This window comes from Gadus macrocephalus, chromosome 5 (genome assembly GCF_031168955.1).
Source record: "Gadus macrocephalus chromosome 5, ASM3116895v1".
Classification (NCBI taxonomy): domain Eukaryota; kingdom Metazoa; phylum Chordata; class Actinopteri; order Gadiformes; family Gadidae; genus Gadus; species Gadus macrocephalus.
Window position 1 is genome coordinate 682,076 of NC_082386.1, and position 27,328 is coordinate 709,403.

Genomic DNA, 27,328 nt, shown 5'->3' on the forward strand with positions numbered 1-27,328 from the left:
TCCGAGCCATCGGGAGTATTTGTTCTCACCGAGTAAGAATACTCAGTGGAAGGAGCTGAAGTACAAAAGCCACGAAAAAAATTAGCTTTTCTTTTATTCTAAAAGAAAAGCTCATTTCCCCAACAAGATTGAATGCGCCATATTCATACCTAGCTATGGTCAGCCATTTGACTTTCACAATGAGAAAAATGGGCTTGGAATGAGAATTTTAAAGCAAGCGTCCTTTCTTATTGGACGAATTTTAATGATGGTCTGTGTTTATACAGGTGGGCTAGTGGCGCAATTGATAACGCGTCTGACTACGGATCAGAAGATTCCAGGTTCGACTCCTGGCTAGCTCGATAGATTTTAAAATGCCTGGAAACTAATGCTGGGTTATTATTCCAAAGAATAACATGCACCACACCAAATTGCTCTCAGGGTAGACATTTGAGTTTCAGAATGAACAATAGAGGTAGGAACAAGGAATTTAATGGGGTGATATCATTCTATTTCACTTTTTCCTTTGCTTTAGACTTTCATATAACGTTTTAGACGTGTTAGAAGTCTGCTAAGCGAGAAGTATCTAAGTCCGAGCCATCGGGAGTATTCTGTCCCACCGAGTACGAATACTCAGTGGAAGGAGCTGAAGTGCAGAAGCCACAAAAAACACGAAAGAAATTAGCTATTCTTTTATTCTAAAAGAAAAGCTCATTTCCCCAACAAGATTGAATGCGCCATATTCATACCTAGATATGGTCAGCCATTTGACTTTCACAATGAGAAAAATGGGCTTGGAATGAGAATTTTAAAGCAAGAATATGGCGCATTCAATCTTGCGTCCTTTCTTATTGGACAAATTTTAATGATGGTCTGTGTTTAAACAGGTGGGTCAGTGGCGCAATGGAAAACGCGTCTGACTACGGATCAGAAGATTCCAGGTTCGACTCCTGGCTAGCTGGAATGATTTTAAAATGCCTGGAAACTAATGCTGGGTTATTATACCAAAGAATAACATGCACCACACCAAATTGCTCTCAGGGTAGACATTTGAGTTTCACAATGAACAATAGAGGTAGGAACAAGTAATTTTATGGGGTGATATCATTCTATTTCACTTTTTCATTTGCTTTAGACTTTTATATGATGTTTGTAGACGGGTTAGAAGTCTGCTAAGCGAGAAGAATCTAAGTCCGAGCCATCGGGAGTATTCGTTCTCACCGAGTAAGAATACTCAGTGGAAGGAGCTGAAGTACAAAAGCCACGAAAAAAATTAGCTTTTCTTTTATTCTAAAAGAAAAGCTCATTTCCCCAACAAGATTAAATGCGCCATATTCATACCTAGCTATGGTCAGCCATTTGACTTTCACAATGAGAAAAATGGGCTTGGAATGAGAATTTTAAAGCAAGCGTCCTTTCTTATTGGACGAATTATAATGATGGTCTGTGTTTATACAGGTGGGCTAGTGGCGCAATGGATAACGCGTCTGACTACGGATCAGAAGATTCCAGGTTCGACTCCTGGCTAGCTCGAAAGATTTTAAAATGCCTGGAAACTAATGCTGGGTTATTATTCCATAGAATAACATGCACCACACCAAATTGCTCTCAGGGTAGACATTTGAGTTTCACAATGAACAATAGAGGTAGGAACAAGTAATTTTATGGGGTGATATCATTCTATTTCACTTTTTCATTTGCTTTAGACTTTTATATGACGTTTGTAGACGGGTTAGAAGTCTGCTAAGCGAGAAGAATCTAAGTCCGAGCCATCGGGAGTATACGTTCTCACCGAGTAAGAATACTCAGTGGAAGGAGCTGAAGTACAAAAGCCACGAAAGAAATTAGCTTTTCTTTTATTCTAAAAGAAAAGCTCATTTCCCCAACAAGATTGAATGCGCCATATTCATACCTAGCTATGGTCAGCCATTTGACTTTCACAATGAGAAAAATGGGCTTGGAATGAGAATTTTAAAGCAAGCGTCCTTTCTTATTGGACGAATTTTAATGATGGTCTATGTTTATACAGGTGGGCTAGTGGCGCAATGGATAACGCGTCTGACTACGGATCAGAAGATTCCAGGTTCGACTCCTGGCTAGCTCGAAAGATTTTAAAATGCCTGGAAACTAATGCTGGGTTATTATTCCAAAGAATAACATGCACCACACCAAATTGCTCTCAGGGTAGACATTTGAGTTTCACAATGAACAATAGAGGTAGGAACCAGTAATTTTATGGGGTGATATCATTCTATTTCACTTTTTCATTTGCTTTAGACTTTTATATGACGTTTGTAGACGGGTTAGAAGTCTGCTAAGCGAGAAGAATCTAAGTCCGAGCCATCGGGAGTATTCGTTCTCACCGAGTAAGAATACTCAGTGGAAGGAGCTGAAGTACAAAAGCCACGAAAAAAATTAGCTTTTCTTTTATTCTAAAAGAAAAGCTCATTTCCCCAACAAGATTGAATGCGCCATATTCATACCTAGCTATGGTCAGCCATTTGACTTTCACAATGAGAAAAATGGGCTTGGAATGAGAATTTTAAAGCAAGCGTCCTTTCTTATTGGACGAATTTTAATGATGGTCTGTGTTTATACAGGTGGGTTAGTGGCGCAATGGATAACGCGTCTGACTACGGATCAGAAGATTCGAGGTTCGACTCCTGGCTAGCTCGAAAGATTTTAAAATGCCTGGAAACTAATGCTGGGTTAATATTCCAAAGAATAACATGCACCACACCAAATTGCTCTCAGGGTAGACATTTGAGTTTCACAAAGAACAATAGAGGTAGGAAAAAGTAATTATATGGGGTGATATCATTCTATTTCACTTTTTCCTTTGCTTTAGACTTTTATATGACGTTTGTAGACGGGTTAGAAGTCTGCTAAGCGAGTTGAATCTAAGTCCGAGCCATCGGGAGTATTCGTTCTCACCGAGTAAGAATACTCAGTGGAAGGAGCTGAAGTACAAAAGCCACGAAAAAAATTTGCTTTTCTTTTATTCTAAAATAAAAGCTCATTTCCCCAACAAGATTGAATGCGCCATATTCATACCTAGCTATGGTCAGCCGTTTGACTTTCACAATGAGAAAAATGGGCTTGGAATGAGAATTTTAAAGCAAGCGTCCTTTCTTATTGGACGAATTATAATGATGGTCTGTGTTTATACAGGTGGGTTAGTGGCGCAATGGATAACGTGTCTGACTACGGATCCGAAGATTCCAGGTTCGACTCCTGGCTAGCTCGAAAGATTTTAAAATGCCTGGAAACTAATGCTGGGTTATTATTCCAAAGAATAACATGCACCACACCAAATTGCTCTCAGGGTAGACATTTGAGTTTCACAATGAACAATAGAGGTAGGAACCAGTAATTTTATGGGGTGATATCATTCTATTTCACTTTTTCATTTGCTTTAGACTTTTATATGACGTTTGTAGACGGGTTAGAAGTCTGCTAAGCGAGAAGAATCTAAGTCCGAGCCATCGGGAGTATTCGTTCTCACCGAGTAAGAATACTCAGTGGAAGGAGCTGAAGTACAAAAGCCACGAAAAAAATTAGCTTTTCTTTTATTCTAAAAGAAAAGCTCATTTCCCCAACAAGATTGAATGCGCCATATTCATACCTAGCTATGGTCAGCCATTTGACTTTCACAATGAGAAAAATGGGCTTGGAATGAGAATTTTAAAGCAAGCGTCCTTTCTTATTGGACGAATTTTAATGATGGTCTGTGTTTATACAGGTGGGTTAGTGGCGCAATGGATAACGCGTCTGACTACGGATCAGAAGATTCGAGGTTCGACTCCTGGCTAGCTCGAAAGATTTTAAAATGCCTGGAAACTAATGCTGGGTTATTATTCCAAAGAATAACATGCACCACACCAAATTGCTCTCAGGGTAGACATTTGAGTTTCACAATGAACAATAGAGGTAGGAACAAGTAATTTTATGGGGTGATATCATTCTATTTCACTTTTTCATTTGCTTTAGACTTTTATATGACGTTTGTAGACGGGTTAGAAGTCTGCTAAGCGAGAAGAATCTAAGTCCGAGCCATCGGGAGTATTCGTTCTCACCGAGTAAGAATACTCAGTGGAAGGAGCTGAAGTACAAAAGCCACGAAAAAAATTACCTTTTCTTTTATTCTAAAAGAAAAGCTCATTTCCCCAACAAGATTGAATGCGCCATATTCATACCTAGCTATGGTCAGCCATTTGACTTTCACAATGAGAAAAATGGGCTTGGAATGAGAATTTTAAAGCAAGCGTCCTTTCTTATTGGACGAATTTTAATGATGGTCTGTGTTTATACAGGTGGGCTAGTGGCGCAATGGATAACGCGTCTGACTACGGATCAGAAGATTCCAGGTTCGACTCCTGGCTAGCTCGAAAAATTTTAAAATGCCTGGAAACTAATGCTGGGTTATTATTCCAAAGAATAACATGCACCACACCAAATTGCTCTCAGGGTAGACATTTGAGTTTCACAATGAACAATAGAGGTAGGAACAAGGAATTTAATGGGGTGATATCATTCTATTTCACTTTTTCCTTTGCTTTAGACTTTCATATAACGTTTTAGACGTGTTAGAAGTCTGCTAAGCGAGAAGTATCTAAGTCCGAGCCATCGGGAGTAATCTGTCCCACCGAGTAAGAATACTCAGTGGAAGGAGCTGAAGTGCAGAAGCCACAAAAAACACGAAAGAAATTAGCTATTCTTTTATTCTAAAAGAAAAGCTCATTTCCCCAACAAGATTGAATGCGCCATATTCATACCTAGCTATGGTCAGCCATTTGACTTTCACAATGAGAGAAATGGGCTTGGAATGAGAATTTTAAAGCAAGCGTCCTTTCTTATTGGACGAATTTTAATGATGGTCTGTGTTTATACAGGTGGGCTAGTGGCGCAATGGATAACGCGTCTGACTACGGATCAGAAGATTCCAGGTTCGACTCCTGGCTAGCTCGTAAGATTTTAAAATGCCTGGAAACTAATGCTGGGTTATTATTCCAAAGAATAACATGCACCACACCAAATTGCTCTCAGGGTAGACATTTGAGTTTCACAATGAACAATAGAGGTAGGAACAAGTAATTTTATGGGGTGATATCATTCTATTTCACTTTTTCATTTGCTTTAGACTTTTATATGACGTTTGTAGACGGGTTAGAAGTCTGCTAAGCGAGAAGAATCTAAGTCCGAGCCATCGGGAGTATTCGTTCTCACCGAGTAAGAATACTCAGTGGAAGGAGCTGAAGTACAAAAGCCACGAAAAAAATTAGCTTTTCTTTTATTCTAAAAGAAAAGCTCATTTCCCCAACAAGATTGAATGCGCCATATTCATACCTAGCTATGGTCAGCCATTTGACTTTCACAATGAGAAAAATGGGCTTGGAATGAGAATTTTAAAGCAAGCGTCCTTTCTTATTGGACGAATTTTAATGATGGTCTGTGTTTATACAGGTGGGTTAGTGGCGCAATGGATAACGCGTCTGACTACGGATCAGAAGATTCCAGGTTCGACTCCTGGCTAGCTCGAAAGATTTTAAAATGCCTGGAAACTAATGCTGGGTTATTATTCCAAAGAATAACATGCACCACACCAAATTGCTCTCAGGGTAGACATTTGAGTTTCACAATGAACAATAGAGGTAGGAACAAGGAATTTAATGGGGTGATATCATTCTATTTCACTTTTTCCTTTGCTTTAGACTTTCATATAACGTTTTAGAAATGTTAGAAGTCTGCTAAGCGAGAAGTATCTAAGTCCGAGCCATCGGGAGTAATCTGTCCCACCGAGTACGAATACTCAGTGGAAGGAGCTGAAGTGCAGAAGCCACAAAAAACACGAAAGAAATTAGCTATTCTTTTATTCTAAAAGAAAAGCTCATTTCCCCAACAAGATTGAATGCGCCATATTCATACCTAGCTATGGTCAGCCATTTGACTTTCACAATGAGAAAAATGGGCTTGGAATGAGAATTTTAAAGCAAGCGTCCTTTCTTATTGGACGAATTTTAATGATGGTCTGTGTTTATACAGGTTGGATTGGAATGAGAATTTTAAAGCAAGAATATGGCGCATTCAATCTTGCGTCCTTTCATATTGGATGAATTTTAATGATGGTATGTGTTTACACAGGTGGTCTAGTGGCGCAATGGTTAACGAGTCTGACTACGGATCAGAAGATTCCAGGTTCGACTCCTGGCTAGCTCGAAAGATTGAAAAATGCCTGGAAACTAATGCTGGGTTATTATTCCAAAGAATAACATGCACCACACCAAATTGCTCTCAGGGTAGACATTTGAGTTTCACAATGAACAATAGAGGTAGGAACAAGTAATTGAATGGGGTGATATCATTCTATTTCACTTTTTCATTTGCTTTAGACTTTTATATGACGTTTGTAGATGGGTTAGAAGTCTGCTAAGCGAGAAGAATCTAAGTCCGAGCCATCGGGAGTATTCGTTCTCACCGAGTAAGAATACTCAGTGGAAGGAGCTGAAGTACAAAAGCCACGAAAAAAATTAGCTTTTCTTTTATTCTAAAAGAAAAGCTCATTTCCCCAACAAGATTGAATGCGCCATATTCATACCTAGCTATGGTCAGCCATTTGACTTTCACAATGAGAAAAATGGGCTTGGAATGAGAATTTTAAAGCAAGCGTCCTTTCTTATTGGACGAATTTTAATGATGGTCTGTGTTTATACAGGTGGGTTAGTGGCGCAATGGATAACGCGTCTGACTACGGATCAGAAGATTCGAGGTTCGACTCCTGGCTAGCTCGAAAGATTTTAAAATGCCTGGAAACTAATGCTGGGTTAATATTCCAAAGAATAACATGCACCACACCAAATTGCTCTCAGGGTAGACATTTGAGTTTCACAAAGAACAATAGAGGTAGGAAAAAGTAATTATATGGGGTGATATCATTCTATTTCACTTTTTCCTTTGCTTTAGACTTTTATATGACGTTTGTAGACGGGTTAGAAGTCTGCTAAGCGAGTTGAATCTAAGTCCGAGCCATCGGGAGTATTCGTTCTCACCGAGTAAGAATACTCAGTGGAAGGAGCTGTAGTACAAAAGCCACGAAAAAAATTAGCTTTTCTTTTATTCTAAAAGAAAAGCTCATTTCCCCAACAAGATTGAATGCGCCATATTCATACCTAGCTATGGTCAGCCATTTGACTTTCACAATGAGAAAAATGGGCTTGGAATGAGAATTTTAAAGCAAGCGTCCTTTCTTATTGGACGAATTTTAATGATGGTCTGTGTTTATACAGGTGGGCTAGTGGCGCAATGGATAACGCGTCTGACTACGGATCAGAAGATTCCAGGTTCGACTCCTGGCTAGCTCGAAAGATTTTAAAATGCCTGGAAACTAATGCTGGGTTATTATTCCAAAGAATAACATGCACCACACCAAATTGCTCTCAGGGTAGACATTTGAGTTTCACAATGAACAATAGAGGTAGGAACAAGGAATTTAATGGGGTGATATCATTCTATTTCACTTTTTCCTTTGCTTTAGACTTTCATATAACGTTTTAGACGTGTTAGAAGTCTGCTAAGCGAGAAGTATCTAAGTCCGAGCCATCGGGAGTAATCTGTCCCACCGAGTAAGAATACTCAGTGGAAGGAGCTGAAGTGCAGAAGCCACAAAAAACACGAAAGAAATTAGCTATTCTTTTATTCTAAAAGAAAAGCTCATTTCCCCAACAAGATTGAATGCGCCATATTCATACCTAGCTATGGTCAGCCATTTGACTTTCACAATGAGAAAAATGGGCTTGGAATGAGAATTTTAAAGCAAGCGTCCTTTCTTATTGGACGAATTTTAATGATGGTCTGTGTTTATACAGGTGGGCTAGTGGCGCAATGGATAACGCGTCTGACTACGGATCAGAAGATTCCAGGTTCGACTCCTGGCTAGCTCGAAAGATTTTAAAATGCCTGGAAACTAATGCTGGGTTATTATTCCAAAGAATAACATGCACCACACCAAATTGCTCTCAGGGTAGACATTTGAGTTTCACAATGAACAATAGAGGTAGGAACAAGGAATTTAATGGGGTGATATCATTCTATTTCACTTTTTCCTTTGCTTTAGACTTTCATATAACGTTTTAGAAATGTTAGAAGTCTGCTAAGCGAGAAGTATCTAAGTCCGAGCCATCGGGAGTAATCTGTCCCACCGAGTACGAATACTCAGTGGAAGGAGCTGAAGTGCAGAAGCCACAAAAAACACGAAAGAAATTAGCTATTCTTTTATTCTAAAAGAAAAGCTCATTTCCCCAACAAGATTGAATGCGCCATATTCATACCTAGCTATGGTCAGCCATTTGACTTTCACAATGAGAAAAATGGGCTTGGAATGAGAATTTTAAAGCAAGCGTCCTTTCTTATTGGACGAATTTTAATGATGGTCTGTGTTTATACAGGTTGGATTGGAATGAGAATTTTAAAGCAAGAATATGGCGCATTCAATCTTGCGTCCTTTCATATTGGATGAATTTTAATGATGGTATGTGTTTACACAGGTGGTCTAGTGGCGCAATGGTTAACGAGTCTGACTACGGATCAGAAGATTCCAGGTTCGACTCCTGGCTAGCTCGAAAGATTGAAAAATGCCTGGAAACTAATGCTGGGTTATTATTCCAAAGAATAACATGCACCACACCAAATTGCTCTCAGGGTAGACATTTGAGTTTCACAATGAACAATAGAGGTAGGAACAAGTAATTGAATGGGGTGATATCATTCTATTTCACTTTTTCATTTGCTTTAGACTTTTATATGACGTTTGTAGATGGGTTAGAAGTCTGCTAAGCGAGAAGAATCTAAGTCCGAGCCATCGGGAGTATTCGTTCTCACCGAGTAAGAATACTCAGTGGAAGGAGCTGAAGTACAAAAGCCACGAAAAAAATTAGCTTTTCTTTTATTCTAAAAGAAAAGCTCATTTCCCCAACAAGATTGAATGCGCCATATTCATACCTAGCTATGGTCAGCCATTTGACTTTCACAATGAGAAAAATGGGCTTGGAATGAGAATTTTAAAGCAAGCGTCCTTTCTTATTGGACGAATTTTAATGATGGTCTGTGTTTATACAGGTGGGTTAGTGGCGCAATGGATAACGCGTCTGACTACGGATCAGAAGATTCGAGGTTCGACTCCTGGCTAGCTCGAAAGATTTTAAAATGCCTGGAAACTAATGCTGGGTTAATATTCCAAAGAATAACATGCACCACACCAAATTGCTCTCAGGGTAGACATTTGAGTTTCACAAAGAACAATAGAGGTAGGAAAAAGTAATTATATGGGGTGATATCATTCTATTTCACTTTTTCCTTTGCTTTAGACTTTTATATGACGTTTGTAGACGGGTTAGAAGTCTGCTAAGCGAGTTGAATCTAAGTCCGAGCCATCGGGAGTATTCGTTCTCACCGAGTAAGAATACTCAGTGGAAGGAGCTGTAGTACAAAAGCCACGAAAAAAATTAGCTTTTCTTTTATTCTAAAAGAAAAGCTCATTTCCCCAACAAGATTGAATGCGCCATATTCATACCTAGCTATGGTCAGCCATTTGACTTTCACAATGAGAAAAATGGGCTTGGAATGAGAATTTTAAAGCAAGCGTCCTTTCTTATTGGACGAATTTTAATGATGGTCTGTGTTTATACAGGTGGGCTAGTGGCGCAATGGATAACGCGTCTGACTACGGATCAGAAGATTCCAGGTTCGACTCCTGGCTAGCTCGAAAGATTTTAAAATGCCTGGAAACTAATGCTGGGTTATTATTCCAAAGAATAACATGCACCACACCAAATTGCTCTCAGGGTAGACATTTGAGTTTCACAATGAACAATAGAGGTAGGAACAAGGAATTTAATGGGGTGATATCATTCTATTTCACTTTTTCCTTTGCTTTAGACTTTCATATAACGTTTTAGACGTGTTAGAAGTCTGCTAAGCGAGAAGTATCTAAGTCCGAGCCATCGGGAGTAATCTGTCCCACCGAGTAAGAATACTCAGTGGAAGGAGCTGAAGTGCAGAAGCCACAAAAAACACGAAAGAAATTAGCTATTCTTTTATTCTAAAAGAAAAGCTCATTTCCCCAACAAGATTGAATGCGCCATATTCATACCTAGCTATGGTCAGCCATTTGACTTTCACAATGAGAAAAATGGGCTTGGAATGAGAATTTTAAAGCAAGCGTCCTTTCTTATTGGACGAATTTTAATGATGGTCTGTGTTTATACAGGTGGGCTAGTGGCGCAATGGATAACGCGTCTGACTACGGATCAGAAGATTCCAGGTTCGACTCCTGGCTAGCTCGTAAGATTTAAAAATGCCTGGAAACTAATGCTGGGTTATTATTCCAAAGAATAACATGCACCACACCAAATTGCTCTCAGGGTAGACATTTGAGTTTCACAATGAACAATAGAGGTAGGAACAAGTAATTTTATGGGGTGATATCATTCTATTTCACTTTTTCATTTGCTTTAGACTTTTATATGACGTTTGTAGACGGGTTAGAAGTCTGCAAAGCGAGAAGAATCTAAGTCCGAGCCATCGGGAGTATTCGTTCTCACCGAGTAAGAATACTCAGTGGAAGGAGCTGAAGTACAAAAGCCACGAAAAAAATTAGCTTTTCTTTTATTCTAAAAGAAAAGCTCATTTCCCCAACAAGATTGAATGCGCCATTTTCATTCCTAGCTATGGTCAGCCATTTGACTTTCACAATGAGAAAAATGGGCTTGGAATGAGAATTTTAAAGCAAGCGTCCTTTCTTATTGGAAGAATTTTAATGATGGTCTGTGTTTAAATAGGTGGGCTTGTGGCGCAATGGATTACGTGTCTGACTACGGATCAGAAGTTTCCAAGTTCGACTCCTGGCTAGCTCGAAAGATTTTAAGATGCCTGGAAACTAATGCTGGGTTATTATTCCAAAGAATAACATGCACCACACCAAATTGCTCTCAGGGTAGACATTTGAGTTTCACAATGAACAATAGAGGTAGGAACCAGTAATTTTATGGGGTGATATCATTCTATTTCACTTTTTCATTTGCTTTAGACTTTTATATGACGTTTGTAGATGGGTTAGAAGTCTGCTAAGCGAGAAGAATCTAAGTCCGAGCCATCGGGAGTATTCGTTCTCACCGAGTAAGAATACTCAGTGGAAGGAGCTGAAGTACAAAAGCCACGAAAAAAATTAGCTTTTCTTTTATTCTAAAAGAAAAGCTCATTTCCCCAACAAGATTGAATGCGCCATATTCATACCTAGCTATGGTCAGCCATTTGACTTTCACAATGAGAAAAATGGGCTTGGAATGAGAATTTTAAAGCAAGCGTCCTTTCTTATTGGACGAATTTTAATGATGGTCTGTGTTTATACAGGTGGGCTAGTGGCGTAATGGATAACGCGTCTGACTACGGATCAGAAGATTCGAGGTTCGACTCCTGGCTAGCTCGAAAGATTTTAAAATGCCTGGAAACTAATGCTGGGTTAATATTCCAAAGAATAACATGCACCACACCAAATTGCTCTCAGGGTAGACATTTGAGTTTCACAAAGAACAATAGAGGTAGGAAAAAGTAATTATATGGGGTGATATCATTCTATTTCACTTTTTCCTTTGCTTTAGACTTTTATATGACGTTTGTAGACGGGTTAGAAGTCTGCTAAGCGAGTTGAATCTAAGTCCGAGCCATCGGGAGTATTCGTTCTCACCGAGTAAGAATACTCAGTGGAAGGAGCTGAAGTACAAAAGCCACGAAAAAAATTAGCTTTTCTTTTATTCTAAAAGAAAAGCTCATTTCCCCAACAAGATTGAATGCGCCATATTCATACCTAGCTATGGTCAGCCATTTGACTTTCACAATGAGAAAAATGGGCTTGGAATGAGAATTTTAAAGCAAGCGTCCTTTCTTATTGGACGAATTTTAATGATGGTCTGTGTTTATACAGGTGGGTTAGTGGCGCAATGGATAACGCGTCTGACTACGGATCAGAAGATTCCAGGTTCGACTCCTGGCTAGCTCGAAAGATTTTAAAATGCCTGGAAACTAATGCTGGGTTAATATTCCAAAGAATAACATGCACCACACCAAATTGCTCTCAGGGTAGACATTTGAGTTTCACAAAGAACAATAGAGGTAGGAAAAAGTAATTATATGGGGTGATATCATTCTATTTCACTTTTTCCTTTGCTTTAGACTTTTATATGACGTTTGTAGACGGGTTAGAAGTCTGCTAAGCGAGTTGAATCTAAGTCCGAGCCATCGGGAGTATTCGTTCTCACCGAGTAAGAATACTCAGTGGAAGGAGCTGAAGTACAAAAGCCACGAAAAAAATTAGCTTTTCTTTTATTCTAAAAGAAAAGCTCATTTCCCCAACAAGATTGAATGCGCCATATTCATACCTAGCTATGGTCAGCCATTTGACTTTCACAATGAGAAAAATGGGCTTGGAATGAGAATTTTAAAGCAAGCGTCCTTTCTTATTGGACGAATTTTAATGATGGTCTGTGTTTATACAGGTGGGTTAGTGGCGCAATGGATAACGCGTCTGACTACGGATCAGACGATTCCAGGTTCGACTCCTGGCTAGCTCGAAAGATTTTAAAATGCCTGGAAACTAATGCTGGGTTAATATTCCAAAGAATAACATGCACCACACCAAATTGCTCTCAGGGTAGACATTTGAGTTTCACAAAGAACAATAGCGGTAGGAAGAAGTAATTATATGGGGTGATATCATTCTATTTCACTTTTTCCTTTGCTTTAGACTTTTATATGACGTTTGTAGACGGGTTAGAAGTCTGCTAAGCGAGAAGAACCTAAGTCCGAGCCATCGGGAGTATTCGTTCTCACCGAGTAAGAATACTCAGTGGAAGGAGCTGAAGTACAAAAGCCACGAAAAAAATTTGCTTTTCTTTTATTCTAAAAGAAAAGCTAATTTCCCCAACAAGATTGAATGCGCCATATTCATACCTAGCTATGGTCAGCCATTTGACTTTCACAATGAGAAAAATGGGCTTGGAATGAGAATTTTAAAGCAAGCGTCCTTTCTTATTGGACGAATTTTAATGATGGTCTGTGTTTAAACAGGTGGGCTAGTGGCGCAATGGATAACGCGTCTGACTACGGATCAGAAGATTCCAGGTTCGACTCCTGGCTAGCTCGAAAGAGTTTAAAATGCCTGGAAACTAATGCTGGGTTATTATTCCAAAGAATAACATGCACCACACCAAATTGCTCTCAGGGTAGACATTTGAGTTTCACAATGAACTATAGAGGTAGGAACAAGTAATTATATGGGGTGATATCATTCTATTTCACTTTTTCCTTTGCTTTAGACTTTTATATGACGTTTGTAGACGGGTTAGAAGTCTGCAAAGCGAGAAGAATCTAAGTCCGAGCCATCGGGAGTATTCGTTCTCACCGAGTAAGAATACTCAGTGGAAGGAGCTGAAGTACAAAAGCCACGAAAAAAATTACCTTTTCTTTTATTCTAAAAGAAAAGCTCATTTCCCCAACAAGATTGAATGCGCCATTTTCATTCCTAGCTATGGTCAGCCATTTGACTTTCACAATGAGAAAAATGGGCTTAGAATGAGAATTTTAAAGCAAGCGTCCTTTCTTATTGGAAGAATTTTGATGATGGTCTGTGTTTAAACAGGTGGGCTTGTGGCGCAATAGATTACGTGTCTGACTACGGATCAGACGTTTGTAGACGGGTTAGAAGTCTGCTAAGCGAGAAGAATCTAAGTCCGAGCCATCGGGAGTATTCGTTCTCACCGAGTAAGAATACTCAGTGGAAGGAGCTGAAGTACAAAAGCCACGAAAAAAATTAGCTTTTCTTTTATTCTAAAAGAAAAGCTCATTTCCCCAACAAGATTGAATGCGCCATATTCATACCTAGCTATGGTCAGCCATTTGACTTTCACAATGAGAAAAATGGGCTTGGAATGAGAATTTTAAAGCAAGCGTCCTTTCTTATTGGACGAATTTTAATGATGGTCTGTGTTTATACAGGTGGGCTAGTGGCGCAATGGATAATGCGTCTGACTACGGATCAGAAGATTCCAGGTTCGACTCCTGGCTAGCTCGAAAGATTTTAAAATGCCTGGAAACTAATGCTGGGTTATTATTCCAAAGAATAACATGCACCACACCAAATTGCTCTCAGGGTAGACATTTGAGTTTCACAATGAACAATAGAGGTAGGAACCAGTAATTTTATGGGGTGATATCATTCTATTTCACTTTTTCATTTGCTTTAGACTTTTATATGACGTTTGTAGACGGGTTAGAAGTCTGCTAAGCGAGAAGAATCTAAGTCCGAGCCATCGGGAGTATTCGTTCTCACCGAGTAAGAATACTCAGTGGAAGGAGCTGAAGTACAAAAGCCACGAAAAAAATTAGCTTTTCTTTTATTCTAAAAGAAAAGCTCATTTCCCCAACTAGATTGAATGCGCCATATTCATACCTAGCTATGGTCAGCCATTTGACTTTCACAATGAGAAAAATGGGCTTGGAATGAGAATTTTAAAGCAAGCGTCCTTTCTTATTGGAAGAATTTTGATGATGGTCTGTGTTTAAACAGGTGGGCTTGTGGCGCAATGGATTACGTGTCTGACTACAGATCAGACGTTTGTAGACGGGTTAGAAGTCTGCTAAGCGAGAAGAATCTAAGTCCGAGCCATCGGGAGTATTCGTTCTCACCGAGTAAGAATACTCAGTGGAAGGAGCTGAAGTACAAAAGCCACGAAAAAATTTAGCTTTTCTTTTATTCTAAAAGAAAAGCTCATTTCCCCAACAAGATTGAATGCGCCATATTCATACCTAGCTATGGTCAGCCATTTGACTTTCACAATGAGAAAAATGGGCTTGGAATGAGAATTTTAAAGCAAGCGTCCTTTCTTATTGGACGAATTTTAATGATGGTCTGTGTTTATACAGGTGGGTTAGTGGCGCAATGGATAACGCGTCTGACTACGGATCAGAAGATTCCAGGTTCGACTCCTGGCTAGCTCGAAAGAGTTTAAAATGCCTGGAAACTAATGCTGGGTTATTATTCCAAAGAATAACATGCACCACACCAAATTGCTCTCAGGGTAGACATTTGAGTTTCACAATGAACTATAGAGGTAGGAACAAGTAATTATATGGGGTGATATCATTCTATTTCACTTTTTCCTTTGCTTTTTACTTTTATATGACGTTTGTAGACGGGTTAGAAGTCTGCTAAGCGAGAAGAACCTAAGTCCGAGCCATCGGGAGTATTCGTTCTCACCGAGTAAGAATACTCAGTGGAAGGAGCTGAAGTACAAAAGCCACGAAAAAAATTAGCTTTTCTTTTATTCTAAAAGAAAAGCTCATTTCCCCAACAAGATTGAATGCGACATTTTCATACCTAGCCATGGTCAGCCATTTGACTTTCACAATGAGAAAAATTAGCTTGGAATGAGAATTTTAAAGCAAGCGTCCTTTCTTATTGGAAGAATTTTGATGATGGTCTGTGTTTAAACAGGTGGGCTTGTGGCGCAATGGATTACGTGTCTGACTACGGATCAGACGTTTGTAGACGGGTTAGAAGTCTGCTAAGCGAGAAGAATCTAAGTCCGAGCCATCGGGAGTATTCGTTCTCACCGAGTAAGAATACTCAGTGGAAGGAGCTGAAGTACAAAAGCCACGAAAAAAATTAGCTTTTCTTTTATTCTAAAAGAAAAGCTCATTTCCCCAACAAGATTGAATGCGCCATATTCATACCTAGCTATGGTCAGCCATTTGACTTTCACAATGAGAAAAATTAGCTTGGAATGAGAATTTTAAAGCAAGCGTCCTTTCTTATTGGAAGAATTTTGATGATGGTCTGTGTTTAAACAGGTGGGCTTGTGGCGCAATGGATTACGTGTCTGACTACGGATCAGACGTTTGTAGACGGGTTAGAAGTCTGCTAAGCGAGAAGAATCTAAGTCCGAGCCATCGGGAGTATTCGTTCTCACCGAGTAAGAATACTCAGTGGAAGGAGCTGAAGTACAAAAGCCACGAAAAAAATTAGCTTTTCTTTTATTCTAAAAGAAAAGCTCATTTCCCCAACAAGATTGAATGCGCCATATTCATACCTAGCTATGGTCAGCCATTTGACTTTCACAATGAGAAAAATGGGCTTGGAATGAGAATTTTAAAGCAAGCGTCCTTTCTTATTGGACGAATTTTAATGATGGTCTGTGTTTATACAGGTGGGCTACTGGCGCAATGGATAACGCGTCTGACTACGGATCAGAAGATTCCAGGTTCGACTCCTGGCTAGCTCGAAAGATTTTAAAATGCCTGGAAACTAATGCTGGGTTATTATTCCAAAGAATAACATGCACCACACCAAATTGCTCTCAGGGTAGACATTTGAGTTTCACAATGAACCATAGAGGTAGGAACAAGGAATTTAATGGGGTGATATCATTCTATTTCACTTTTTCCTTTGCTTTAGACTTTCATATAACGTTTTAGACATGTTAGAAGTCTGCTAAGCGAGAAGTATCTAAGTCCGAGCCATCGGGAGTAATCTGTCCCACCGAGTACGAATACTCAGTGGAAGGAGCTGAAGTGCAGAAGCCACAAAAAACACGAAAGAAATTAGCTATTCTTTTATTCTAAAAGAAAAGCTCATTTCCCCAACAAGATTGAATGCGCCATATTCATACCTAGCTATGGTCAGCCATTTGACTTTCACAATGAGAAAAATGGGCTTGGAATGAGAATTTTAAAGCAAGCGTCCTTTCTTATTGGACGAATTTTAATGATGGTCTGTGTTTATACAGGTGGGCTAGTGGCGCAATGGATAACGCGTCTGACTACGGATCAGAAGATTCCAGGTTCGACTCCTGGCTAGCTCGTAAGATTTTAAAATGCCTGGAAACTAATGCTGGGTTATTATTCCAAAGAATAACATGCACCACACCAAATTGCTCTCAGGGTAGACATTTGAGTTTCACAATGAACAATAGAGGTAGGAACAAGTAATTTTATGGGGTGATATCATTCTATTTCACTTTTTCATTTGCTTTAGACTTTTATATGACGTTTGTAGATGGGTTAGAAGTCTGCTAAGTGAGAAGAATCTAAGTCCGAGCCATCGGGAGTATTCGTTCTCACCGAGTAAGAATACTCAGTGGAAGGAGCTGAAGTACAAAAGCCACGAAAAAAATTAGCTTTTCTTTTATTCTAAAAGAAAAGCTCATTTCCCCAACAAGATTGAATGCGCCATTTTCATTCCTAGCTATGGTCAGCCATTTGACTTTCACAATGAGAAAAATGGGCTTGGAATGAGAATTTTAAAGCAAGCGTCCTTTCTTATTGGAAGAATTTTAATGATGGTCTGTATTTAAACAGGTGGGCTTGTGGCGCAATGGATTACGTGTCTGACTACGGATCAGAAGTTTCCAAGTTCGACTCCTGGCTAGCTCGAACGATTTTAAGATGCCTGGAAACTAATGCTGGGTTATTATTCCAAAGAATAACATGCACCACACCAAATTGCTCTCAGGGTAGACATTTGAGTTTCACAATGAACAATAGAGGTAGGAACCAGTAATTTTATGGGGTGATATCATTCTATTTCACTTTTTCATTTGCTTTAGACTTTTATATGACGTTTGTAGACGGGTTAGAAGTCTGCTAAGCGAGAAGAATCTAAGTCCGAGCCATCGGGAGTATTCGTTCTCACCGAGTAAGAATACTCAGTGGAAGGAGCTGAAGTACAAAAGCCACGAAAAAAATTAGCTTTTCTTTTATTCTAAAAGAAAAGCTCATTTCCCCAACAAGATTGAATGCGCCATATTCATACCTAGCTATGGTCAGCCATTTGACTTTCACAATGAGAAAAATGGGCTTGGAATGAGAATTTTAAAGCAAGCGTCCTTTCTTATTGGAAGAATTTTGATGATGGTCTGTGTTTAAACAGGTGGGCTTGTGGCGCAATGGATTACGTGTCTGACTACGGATCAGACGTTTGTAGACGGGTTAGAAGTCTGCTAAGCGAGAAGAATCTAAGTCCGAGCCATCGGGAGTATTCGTTCTCACCGAGTAAGAATACTCAGTGGAAGGAGCTGAAGTACAAAAGCCACGAAAAAAATTAGCTTTTCTTTTATTCTAAAAGAAAAGCTCATTTCCCCAACAAGATTGAATGCGCCATATTCATACCTAGCTATGGTCAGCCATTTGACTTTCACAATGAGAAAAATGGGCTTGGAATGAGAATTTTAAAGCAAGCGTCCTTTCTTATTGGACGAATTTTAATGATGGTCTGTGTTTATACAGGTGGGCAAGTGGCGCAATGGATAACGCGTCTGACTACGGATCAGAAGATTCCAGGTTCGACTCCTGGCTAGCTCGAAAGATTTTAAAATGCCTGGAAACTAATGCTGGGTTATTATTCCAAAGAATAACATGCACCACACCAAATTGCTCTCAGGGTAGACATTTGAGTTTCACAATGAACAATAGAGGTAGGAACCAGTAATTTTATGGGGTGATATCATTCTATTTCACTTTTTCATTTGCTTTAGACTTTTATATGACGTTTGTAGACGGGTTAGAAGTCTGCTAAGTGAGAAGAATCTAAGTCCGAGCCATCGGGAGTATTCGTTCTCACCGAGTAAGAATACTCAGTGGAAGGAGCTGAAGTACAAAAGCCACGAAAAAAATTAGCTTTTCTTTTATTCTAAAAGAAAAGCTCATTTCCCCAACAAGATTGAATGCGCCATTTTCATTCCTAGCTATGGTCAGCCATTTGACTTTCACAATGAGAAAAATGGGCTTGGAATGAGAATTTTAAAGCAAGCGTCCTTTCTTATTGGAAGAATTTTAATGATGGTCTGTATTTAAACAGGTGGGCTTGTGGCGCAATGGATTACGTGTCTGACTACGGATCAGAAGTTTCCAAGTTCGACTCCTGGCTAGCTCGAACGATTTTAAGATGCCTGGAAACTAATGCTGGGTTATTATTCCAAAGAATAACATGCACCACACCAAATTGCTCTCAGGGTAGACATTTGAGTTTCACAATGAACAATAGAGGTAGGAACCAGTAATTTTATGGGGTGATATCATTCTATTTCACTTTTTCATTTGCTTTAGACTTTTATATGACGTTTGTAGACGGGTTAGAAGTCTGCTAAGCGAGAAGAATCTAAGTCCGAGCCATCGGGAGTATTCGTTCTCACCGAGTAAGAATACTCAGTGGAAGGAGCTGAAGTACAAAAGCCACGAAAAAAATTAGCTTTTCTTTTATTCTAAAAGAAAAGCTCATTTCCCCAACAAGATTGAATGCGCCATATTCATACCTAGCTATGGTCAGCCATTTGACTTTCACAATGAGAAAAATGGGCTTGGAATGAGAATTTTAAAGCAAGCGTCCTTTCTTATTGGAAGAATTTTGATGATGGTCTGTGTTTAAACAGGTGGGCTTGTGGCGCAATGGATTACGTGTCTGACTACGGATCAGACGTTTGTAGACGGGTTAGAAGTCTGCTAAGCGAGAAGAATCTAAGTCCGAGCCATCGGGAGTATTCGTTCTCACCGAGTAAGAATACTCAGTGGAAGGAGCTGAAGTACAAAAGCCACGAAAAAAATTAGCTTTTCTTTTATTCTAAAAGAAAAGCTCATTTCCCCAACAAGATTGAATGCGCCATATTCATACCTAGCTATGGTCAGCCATTTGACTTTCACAATGAGAAAAATGGGCTTGGAATGAGAATTTTAAAGCAAGCGTCCTTTCTTATTGGACGAATTTTAATGATGGTCTGTGTTTATACAGGTGGGCAAGTGGCGCAATGGATAACGCGTCTGACTACGGATCAGAAGATTCCAGGTTCGACTCCTGGCTAGCTCGAAAGATTTTAAAATGCCTGGAAACTAATGCTGGGTTATTATTCCAAAGAATAACATGCACCACACCAAATTGCTCTCAGGGTAGACATTTGAGTTTCACAATGAACAATAGAGGTAGGAACCAGTAATTTTATGGGGTGATATCATTCTATTTCACTTTTTCATTTGCTTTAGACTTTTATATGACGTTTGTAGACGGGTTAGAAGTCTGCTAAGCGAGAAGAATCTATGTCCGAGCCATCGGGAGTATTCGTTCTCACCGAGTAAGAATACTCAGTGGAAGGAGCTGAAGTACAAAAGCCACGAAAAAAATTAGCTTTTCTTTTATTCTAAAAGAAAAGCTCATTTCCCCAACAAGATTGAATGCGCCATTTTCATTCCTAGCTATGGTCAGCCATTTGACTTTCACAATGAGAAAAATGGGCTTGGAATGAGAATTTTAAAGCAAGCGTCCTTTCTTATTGGAAGAATTTTAATGATGGTCTGTATTTAAACAGGTGGGCTTGTGGCGCAATGGATTACGTGTCTGACTACGGATCAGAAGTTTCCAAGTTCGACTCCTGGCTAGCTCGAAAGATTTTAAGATGCCTGGAAACTAATGCTGGGTTATTATTCCAAAGAATAACATGCACCACACCAAATTGCTCTCAGGGTAGACATTTGAGTTTCACAATGAACAATAGAGGTAGGAACCAGTAATTTTATGGGGTGATATCATTCTATTTCACTTTTTCATTTGCTTTAGACTTTTATATGACGTTTGTAGACGGGTTAGAAGTCTGCTAAGCGAGAAGAATCTAAGTCCGAGCCATCGGGAGTATTCGTTCTCACCGAGTAAGAATACTCAGTGGAAGGAGCTGAAGTACAAAAGCCACGAAAAAAATTAGCTTTTCTTTTATTCTAAAAGAAAAGCTCATTTCCCCAACAAGATTGAATGCGCCATATTCATACCTAGCTATGGTCAGCCATTTGACTTTCACAATGAGAAAAATGGGCTTGGAATGAGAATTTTAAAGCAAGCGTCCTTTCTTATTGGAAGAATTTTGATGATGGTCTGTGTTTAAACAGGTGGGCTTGTGGCGCAATGGATTACGTGTCTGACTACGGATCAGACGTTTGTAGACGGGTTAGAAGTCTGCTAAGCGAGAAGAATCTAAGTCCGAGCCATCGGGAGTATTCGTTCTCACCGAGTAAGAATACTCAGTGGAAGGAGCTGAAGTACAAAAGCCATGAAAAAAATTACCTTTTCTTTTATTCTAAAAGAAAAGCTCATTTCCCCAACAAGATTGAATGCGCCATATTCATACCTAGCTATGGTCAGCCATTTGACTTTCACAATGAGAAAAATGGGCTTGAATCGGGAGTATTCTGTCCCACCGAGTACGAATACTCAGTGGAAGGAGCTGAAGTGCAGAAGCCACAAAAAACACGAAAGAAATGAGCTATTCTTTTATTCTAAAAGAAAAGCTCATTTCCCCAACAAGATTGAATGCGCCATATTCATACCTAGCTATGGTCAGCCATTTGACTTTCACAATGGGAAAAATGGGCTTGGGATGAGAATTTAAAAAGCAAGAATATGGCGCATTCAATCTTGCGTCCTTTCATATTGGACGAATTTTAATGATGGTATGTGATTACACAGGTGGGCTAGTGGCGCAATGGATAACGCGTCTGACTACGGATCAGAAGATTCCAGGTTCGACTCCTGGCTAGCTCGAAAGATTTTAAAATGTTTGGAAACTAATGCTGGGTTAATATTCCAAAGAATAACATGCACCACACCGAATTGCTCTCAGGGTAGACATTTGAGTTTCACAAAGAACAATAGAGGTAGGAAAAAGTAATTATATGGGGTGATATTTTTCTATTTCACTTTTTCCTTTGCTTTAGACTTTTATATGACGTTTGTAGACGGGTTAGAAGTCTGCTAAGCGAGAAGAACCTAAGTCCGAGCCATCGGGAGTATTCGTTCTCACCGAGTAAGAAAACTCAGTGGAAGGAGCTGAAGTACAAAAGCCACGAAAAAAAATTGCTTTTCTTTTATTCTAAAAGAAAAGCTCATTTCCCCAACAAGATTGAATGCGCCATATTCATACCTAGCTATGGTCAGCCGTTTGACTTTCACAATGAGAAAAATGGGCTTGGAATGAGAATTTTAAAGCAAGCGTCCTTTCTTATTGGACGAATTTTAATGATGGTCTGTGTTTATACAGGTGGGCTAGTGGCGCAATGGATAACGCGTCTGACTACGGATCAGAAGATTCCAGGTTCGACTCCTGGCTAGCTCGAAAGATTATAATATGCCTGGAAACTAATGCTGGGTTATTATTCCAAAGAAAAACATGCACCACACCAAATTGCTCTCAGGGTAGACATTTGAGTTTCACAAAGAACAATAGAGGTAGGAAAAAGTAATTATATGGGGTGATATCATTCTATTTCACTTTTTCCTTTGCTTTAGACTTTTATATGACGTTTGTAGACGGGTTAGAAGTCTGCTAAGCGAGTTGAATCTAAGTCCGAGCCATCGGGAGTATTCGTTCTCACCGAGTAAGAATACTCAGTGGAAGGAGCTGAAGTACAAAAGCCACGAAAAAAATTAGCTTTTCTTTTATTCTAAAAGAAAAGCTCATTTCCCCAACAAGATTGAATGCGACATTTTCATACCTAGCTATGGTCAGCCATTTGACTTTCACAATGAGAAAAATTAGCTTGGAATGAGAATTTTAAAGCAAGCGTCCTTTCTTATTGGACGAATTTTAATGATGGTCTGTGTTTAAACAGTTGGGCTAGTGGCGCAATGGATAATGTGTCTGCCTAAGGATCAGAAGATTCCATGTTCGACTCCTGGCTAGCTCGAAAGATTTTAAAATGCCTGGAAACTAATGCTGGGTTATTATTCCAAAGAATAACATGCACCACACCAAATTGCTCTCAGGGTAGACATTTGAGTTTCACAATGAACAATAGAGGAAGGAACAAGGAATTTAATGAGTGACATCATTCTATTTCACTTTTTCCTTTGCTTTAGACTTTCATATAACGTTTTAGACGTGTTAGAAGTCTGCTAAGCGAGAAGTATCTAAGTCCGAGCCATCGGGAGTATTCTGTCCCACCGAGTACGAATACTCAGTGGAAGGAGCTGAAGTGCAGAAGCCACAAAAAACACGAAAGAAATGAGCTATTCTTTTATTCTAAAAGAAAAGCTCATTTCCCCAACAAGATTGAATGCGCCATATTCATACCTAGCTATGGTCAGCCATTTGACTTTCACAATGGGAAAAATGGGCTTCGAATGAGAATTTAAAAAGCAAGAATATGGCGCATTCAATCTTGCGTCCTTTCATATTGGACGAATTTTAATGATGGTATGTGTTTACACAGGTGGGCTAGTGGCGCAATGGTTAACGAGTCTGACTACGGATCAGAAGATTCCAGGTTCGACTCCTGGCTAGCTCGAAAGATCGTAAAATGCCTGGAAACGAATGCTGGGTTATTATTCCAATGAATAACATGCACCACACCAAATTGCTCTCAGGGTAGACATTTGAGTTTCACAAAGAACAATAGAGGTAGGAACAGGTAATTTTATGCGGTGATATTATTCTATTTCACTTTTTCCTTTGCTTTACACTTTTATATGACGTTTGTAGACGGGTTAGAAGTCTGCTAAGCGAGAAGAATCTAAGTCCGAGCCATCGGGAGTATTCGTTCTCACCGAGTAAGAATACTCAGTGGAAGGAGCTGAAGTACAAAAGCCACGAAAAAAATTAGCTTTTCTTTTATTCTAAAAGAAAAACTCATTTCCCCAACAAGATTGAATGCGACATTTTCATACCTAGCTATGGTCAGCCATTTGACTTTCACAATGAGAAAATTTAGCTTGGAATGAGAATTTTAAAGCAAGCGTCCTTTCTTATTGGACGAATTTTAATGATGGTCTGTGTTTAAACAGTTGGGCTAGTGGCGCAATGGATAATGTGTCTGCCTAAGGATCAGAAGATTCCATGTTCGACTCCTGGCTAGCTCGAAAGATTTTAAAATGCCTGGAAACTAATGCTGGGTTATTATTCCAAAGAATAACATGCACCACACCAAATTGCTCTCAGGGTAGACATTTGAGTTTCACAATGAACAATAGAGGAAGGAACAAGGAATTTAATGGGGTGACATCATTCTATTTCACTTTTTCCTTTGCTTTAGACTTTCATATAACGTTTTAGACGTGTTAGAAGTCTGCTAAGCGAGAAGTATCTAAGTCCGAGCCATCGGGAGTATTCTGTCCCACCGAGTACGAATACTCAGTGGAAGGAGCTGAAGTGCAGAAGCCACAAAAAACACGAAAGAAATGAGCTATTCTTTTATTCTAAAAGAAAAGCTCATTTCCCCAACAAGATTGAATGCGCCATATTCATACCTAGCTAGGGTCAGCCATTTGACTTTCACAATGGGAAAAATGGGCTTGGAATGAGAATTTTAAAGCAAGAATATGGCGCATTCAATCTTGCGTCCTTTCATATTGGACGAATTTTAATGATGGTATGTGTTTACACAGGTGGGCTAGTGGCGCAATGGTTAACGAGTCTGACTATGGATCAGAAGATTCCAGGTTCGACTCCTGGCTAGCTCGAAAGATTGTAAAATGCCTGGAAACGAATGCTGGGTTATTATTCCAATGAATAACATGCACCACACCAAATTGCTCTCAGGGTAGACATATGAGTTTCACAAAGAACAATAGAGGTAGGAACAGGTAATTTTATGCGGTGATATTATTCTATTTCACTTTTTCCTTTGCTTTACACTTTTATATGACGTTTGTAGACGGGTTAGAAGTCTGCTAAGCGAGAAGAATCTAAGTCCGAGCCATCGGGAGTATTCGTTCTCACCGAGTAAGAATACTCAGTGGAAGGAGCTGAAGTACAAAAGCCACGAAAAAAATTAGCTTTTCTTTTATTCTAAAAGAAAAGCTCATTTCCCCAACAAGATTGAATGCGCCATATTCATACCTAGCTATGGTCAGCCATTTGACTTTCACAATGAGAAAAATGGGCTTGGAATGAGAATTTTAAAGCAAGCGTCCTTTCTTATTGGACGAATTTTAATGATGGTCTGTGCTTTTACAGGTGGGCTAGTGGCGCAATGGATAACGCGTCTGACTACGGATCAGAAGATTCCAGGTTCGACTCCTGGCTAGCTCGAAAGATTATAAAATGCCTGGAAACTAATGCTGGGTTATTATTCCAAAGAATAACATGCACCACACCAAATTGCTCTCAGGGTAGACATTTGAGTTTCACAAAGAACAATAGAGGTAGGAAAAAGTAATTATATGGGGTGATATCATTCTATTTCACTTTTTCCTTTGCTTTAGACTTTTATATGACGTTTGTAGACGGGTTAGAAGTCTGCTAAGCGAGTTGAATCTAAGTCCGAGCCATCGGGAGTATTCGTTCTCACCGAGTAAGAATACTCAGTGGAAGGAGCTGAAGTACAAAAGCCACGAAAAAAATTAGCTTTTCTTTTATTCTAAAAGAAAAGCTCATTTCCCCAACAAGATTGAATGCGCCATATTCATACCTAGCTATGGTCAGCCATTTGACTTTCACAATGAGAAAAATGGGCTTGGAATGAGAATTTTAAAGCAAGCGTCCTTTCTTATTGGACGAATTTTAATGATGGTCTGTGTTTATACAGGTGGGTTAGTGGCGAAATGGATAACGCGTCTGACTACGGATCAGAAGATTCCAGGTTCGACTCCTGGCTAGCTCGTAAGATTTTAAAATGCCTGGAAACTAATGCTGGGTTAATATTCCAAAGAATAACATGCACCACACCAAATTGCTCTCAGGGTAGACATTTGAGTTTCACAAAGAACAATAGAGGTAGGAAAAAGTAATTATATGGGGTGATATCATTCTATTTCACTTTTTCCTTTGCTTTAGACTTTTATATGACGTTTGTAGACGGGTTAGAAGTCTGCTAAGCGAGTTGAATCTAAGTCTGAGCCATCGGGAGTATTCGTTCTCACCGAGTAAGAATACTCAGTGGAAGGAGCTGAAGTACAAAAGCCACGAAAAAAATTAGCTTTTCTTTTATTCTAAAAGAAAAGCTAATTTCCCCAACAAGATTGAATGCGCCATATTCATACCTAGCTATGGTCAGCCATTTGACTTTCACAATGAGAAAAATGGGCTTGGAATGAGAATTTTAAAGCAAGCGTCCTTTCTTATTGGACGAATTTTAATGATGGTCTGTGTTTATACAGGTGGGCTAGTGGCGCAATGGATAACGCGTCTGACTACGGATCAGAAGATTACAGGTTCGACTCCTGGCTAGCTCGAAAGATTTTAAAATGCCTGGAAACTAATGCTGGGTTATTATTCCAAAGAATAACATGCACCACACCAAATTGCTCTCAGGGTAGACATTTGAGTTTCACAATGAACAATAGAGGTAGGAACAAGTAATTTTATGGGGTGATATCATTCTATTTCACTTTTTCATTTGCTTTAGACTTTTATATGACGTTTGTAGACGGGTTAGAAGTCTGCTAAGCGAGAAGAATCTAAGTCCGAGCCATCGGGAGTATTCGTTCTCACCGAGTAAGAATACTCAGTGGAAGGAGCTGAAGTACAAAAGCCACGAAAAAAATTACCTTTTCTTTTATTCTAAAAGAAAAGCTCATTTCCCCAACAAGATTGAATGCGCCATTTTCATTCCTAGCTATGGTCAGCCATTTGACTTTCACAATGAGAAAAATGGGCTTGGAATGAGAATTTTAAAGCAAGCGTCCTTTCTTATTGGAAGAATTTTAATGATGGTCTGTGTTTAAACAGGTGGGCTTGTGGCGCAATGGATTACGTGTCTGACTACGGATCAGAAGATTACAGGTTCGACTCCTGGCTAGCTCGAAAGATTTTAAGATGCCTGGAAACTAATGCTGGGTTATTATTCCAAAGAATAACATGCACCACACCAAATTGCTCTCAGGGTAGACATTTGAGTTTCACAATGAACAATAGAGGTAGGAACAAGTAATTATATGGGGTGATATCATTCTATTTCACTTTTTCCTTTGCTTTAGACTTTTATATGACGTTTGTAGACGGGTTAGAAGTCTGCTAAGCGAGATGAATCTAAGTCCGAGCCATCGGGAGTATTCGTTCTCACCGAGTAAGAATACTCAGTGGAAGGAGCTGAAGTACAAAAGCCACGAAAAAAATTAGCTTTTCTTTTATTCTAAAAGAAAAGCTCATTTCCCCAACAAGATTGAATGCGCCATATTCATACCTAGCTATGGTCAGCCATTTGACTTTCACAATGAGAAAAATGGGCTTGGAATGAGAATTTTAAAGCAAGAATATGGCGCATTCAATCTTGCGTCCTTTCATATTGGACGAATTTTAATGATGGTATGTGTTTACACAGGTGGGTTAGTGGC

General features: G+C 39.3%; 15 non-coding genes across 15 annotated transcripts; all 15 read left to right on the forward strand.

Moving 5' to 3' along the window:
- Positions 1–1,439: 1,439 nt before the first annotated feature.
- trnar-acg (transfer RNA arginine (anticodon ACG)) lies at positions 1,440–1,512 on the forward strand. Its single transcript has one exon. It is a non-coding gene; the product is annotated as a tRNA-Arg (tRNA).
- Positions 1,513–2,010: 498 nt separating this feature from the next.
- trnar-acg (transfer RNA arginine (anticodon ACG)) lies at positions 2,011–2,083 on the forward strand. The gene has a single exon. It is a non-coding gene; the product is annotated as a tRNA-Arg (tRNA).
- Positions 2,084–4,294: 2,211 nt separating this feature from the next.
- trnar-acg (transfer RNA arginine (anticodon ACG)) lies at positions 4,295–4,367 on the forward strand. Its single transcript has one exon. It is a non-coding gene; the product is annotated as a tRNA-Arg (tRNA).
- A 506-nt stretch (positions 4,368–4,873) lies between these two features.
- trnar-acg (transfer RNA arginine (anticodon ACG)) lies at positions 4,874–4,946 on the forward strand. Its single transcript has one exon. It is a non-coding gene; the product is annotated as a tRNA-Arg (tRNA).
- Positions 4,947–7,264: 2,318 nt separating this feature from the next.
- trnar-acg (transfer RNA arginine (anticodon ACG)) lies at positions 7,265–7,337 on the forward strand. Its single transcript has one exon. It is a non-coding gene; the product is annotated as a tRNA-Arg (tRNA).
- A 506-nt stretch (positions 7,338–7,843) lies between these two features.
- Positions 7,844–7,916, forward strand: trnar-acg (transfer RNA arginine (anticodon ACG)). Its single transcript has one exon. It is a non-coding gene; the product is annotated as a tRNA-Arg (tRNA).
- A 1,747-nt stretch (positions 7,917–9,663) lies between these two features.
- Positions 9,664–9,736, forward strand: trnar-acg (transfer RNA arginine (anticodon ACG)). Its single transcript has one exon. It is a non-coding gene; the product is annotated as a tRNA-Arg (tRNA).
- Positions 9,737–10,242: 506 nt separating this feature from the next.
- trnar-acg (transfer RNA arginine (anticodon ACG)) lies at positions 10,243–10,315 on the forward strand. Its single transcript has one exon. It is a non-coding gene; the product is annotated as a tRNA-Arg (tRNA).
- A 2,782-nt stretch (positions 10,316–13,097) lies between these two features.
- Positions 13,098–13,170, forward strand: trnar-acg (transfer RNA arginine (anticodon ACG)). The gene has a single exon. It is a non-coding gene; the product is annotated as a tRNA-Arg (tRNA).
- A 1,781-nt stretch (positions 13,171–14,951) lies between these two features.
- trnar-acg (transfer RNA arginine (anticodon ACG)) lies at positions 14,952–15,024 on the forward strand. The gene has a single exon. It is a non-coding gene; the product is annotated as a tRNA-Arg (tRNA).
- A 1,789-nt stretch (positions 15,025–16,813) lies between these two features.
- trnar-acg (transfer RNA arginine (anticodon ACG)) lies at positions 16,814–16,886 on the forward strand. Its single transcript has one exon. It is a non-coding gene; the product is annotated as a tRNA-Arg (tRNA).
- A 4,642-nt stretch (positions 16,887–21,528) lies between these two features.
- Positions 21,529–21,601, forward strand: trnar-acg (transfer RNA arginine (anticodon ACG)). The gene has a single exon. It is a non-coding gene; the product is annotated as a tRNA-Arg (tRNA).
- Positions 21,602–22,099: 498 nt separating this feature from the next.
- trnar-acg (transfer RNA arginine (anticodon ACG)) lies at positions 22,100–22,172 on the forward strand. Its single transcript has one exon. It is a non-coding gene; the product is annotated as a tRNA-Arg (tRNA).
- A 2,269-nt stretch (positions 22,173–24,441) lies between these two features.
- Positions 24,442–24,514, forward strand: trnah-aug (transfer RNA histidin (anticodon AUG)). The gene has a single exon. It is a non-coding gene; the product is annotated as a tRNA-His (tRNA).
- A 498-nt stretch (positions 24,515–25,012) lies between these two features.
- Positions 25,013–25,085, forward strand: trnar-acg (transfer RNA arginine (anticodon ACG)). Its single transcript has one exon. It is a non-coding gene; the product is annotated as a tRNA-Arg (tRNA).
- Positions 25,086–27,328: the final 2,243 nt, after the last annotated feature.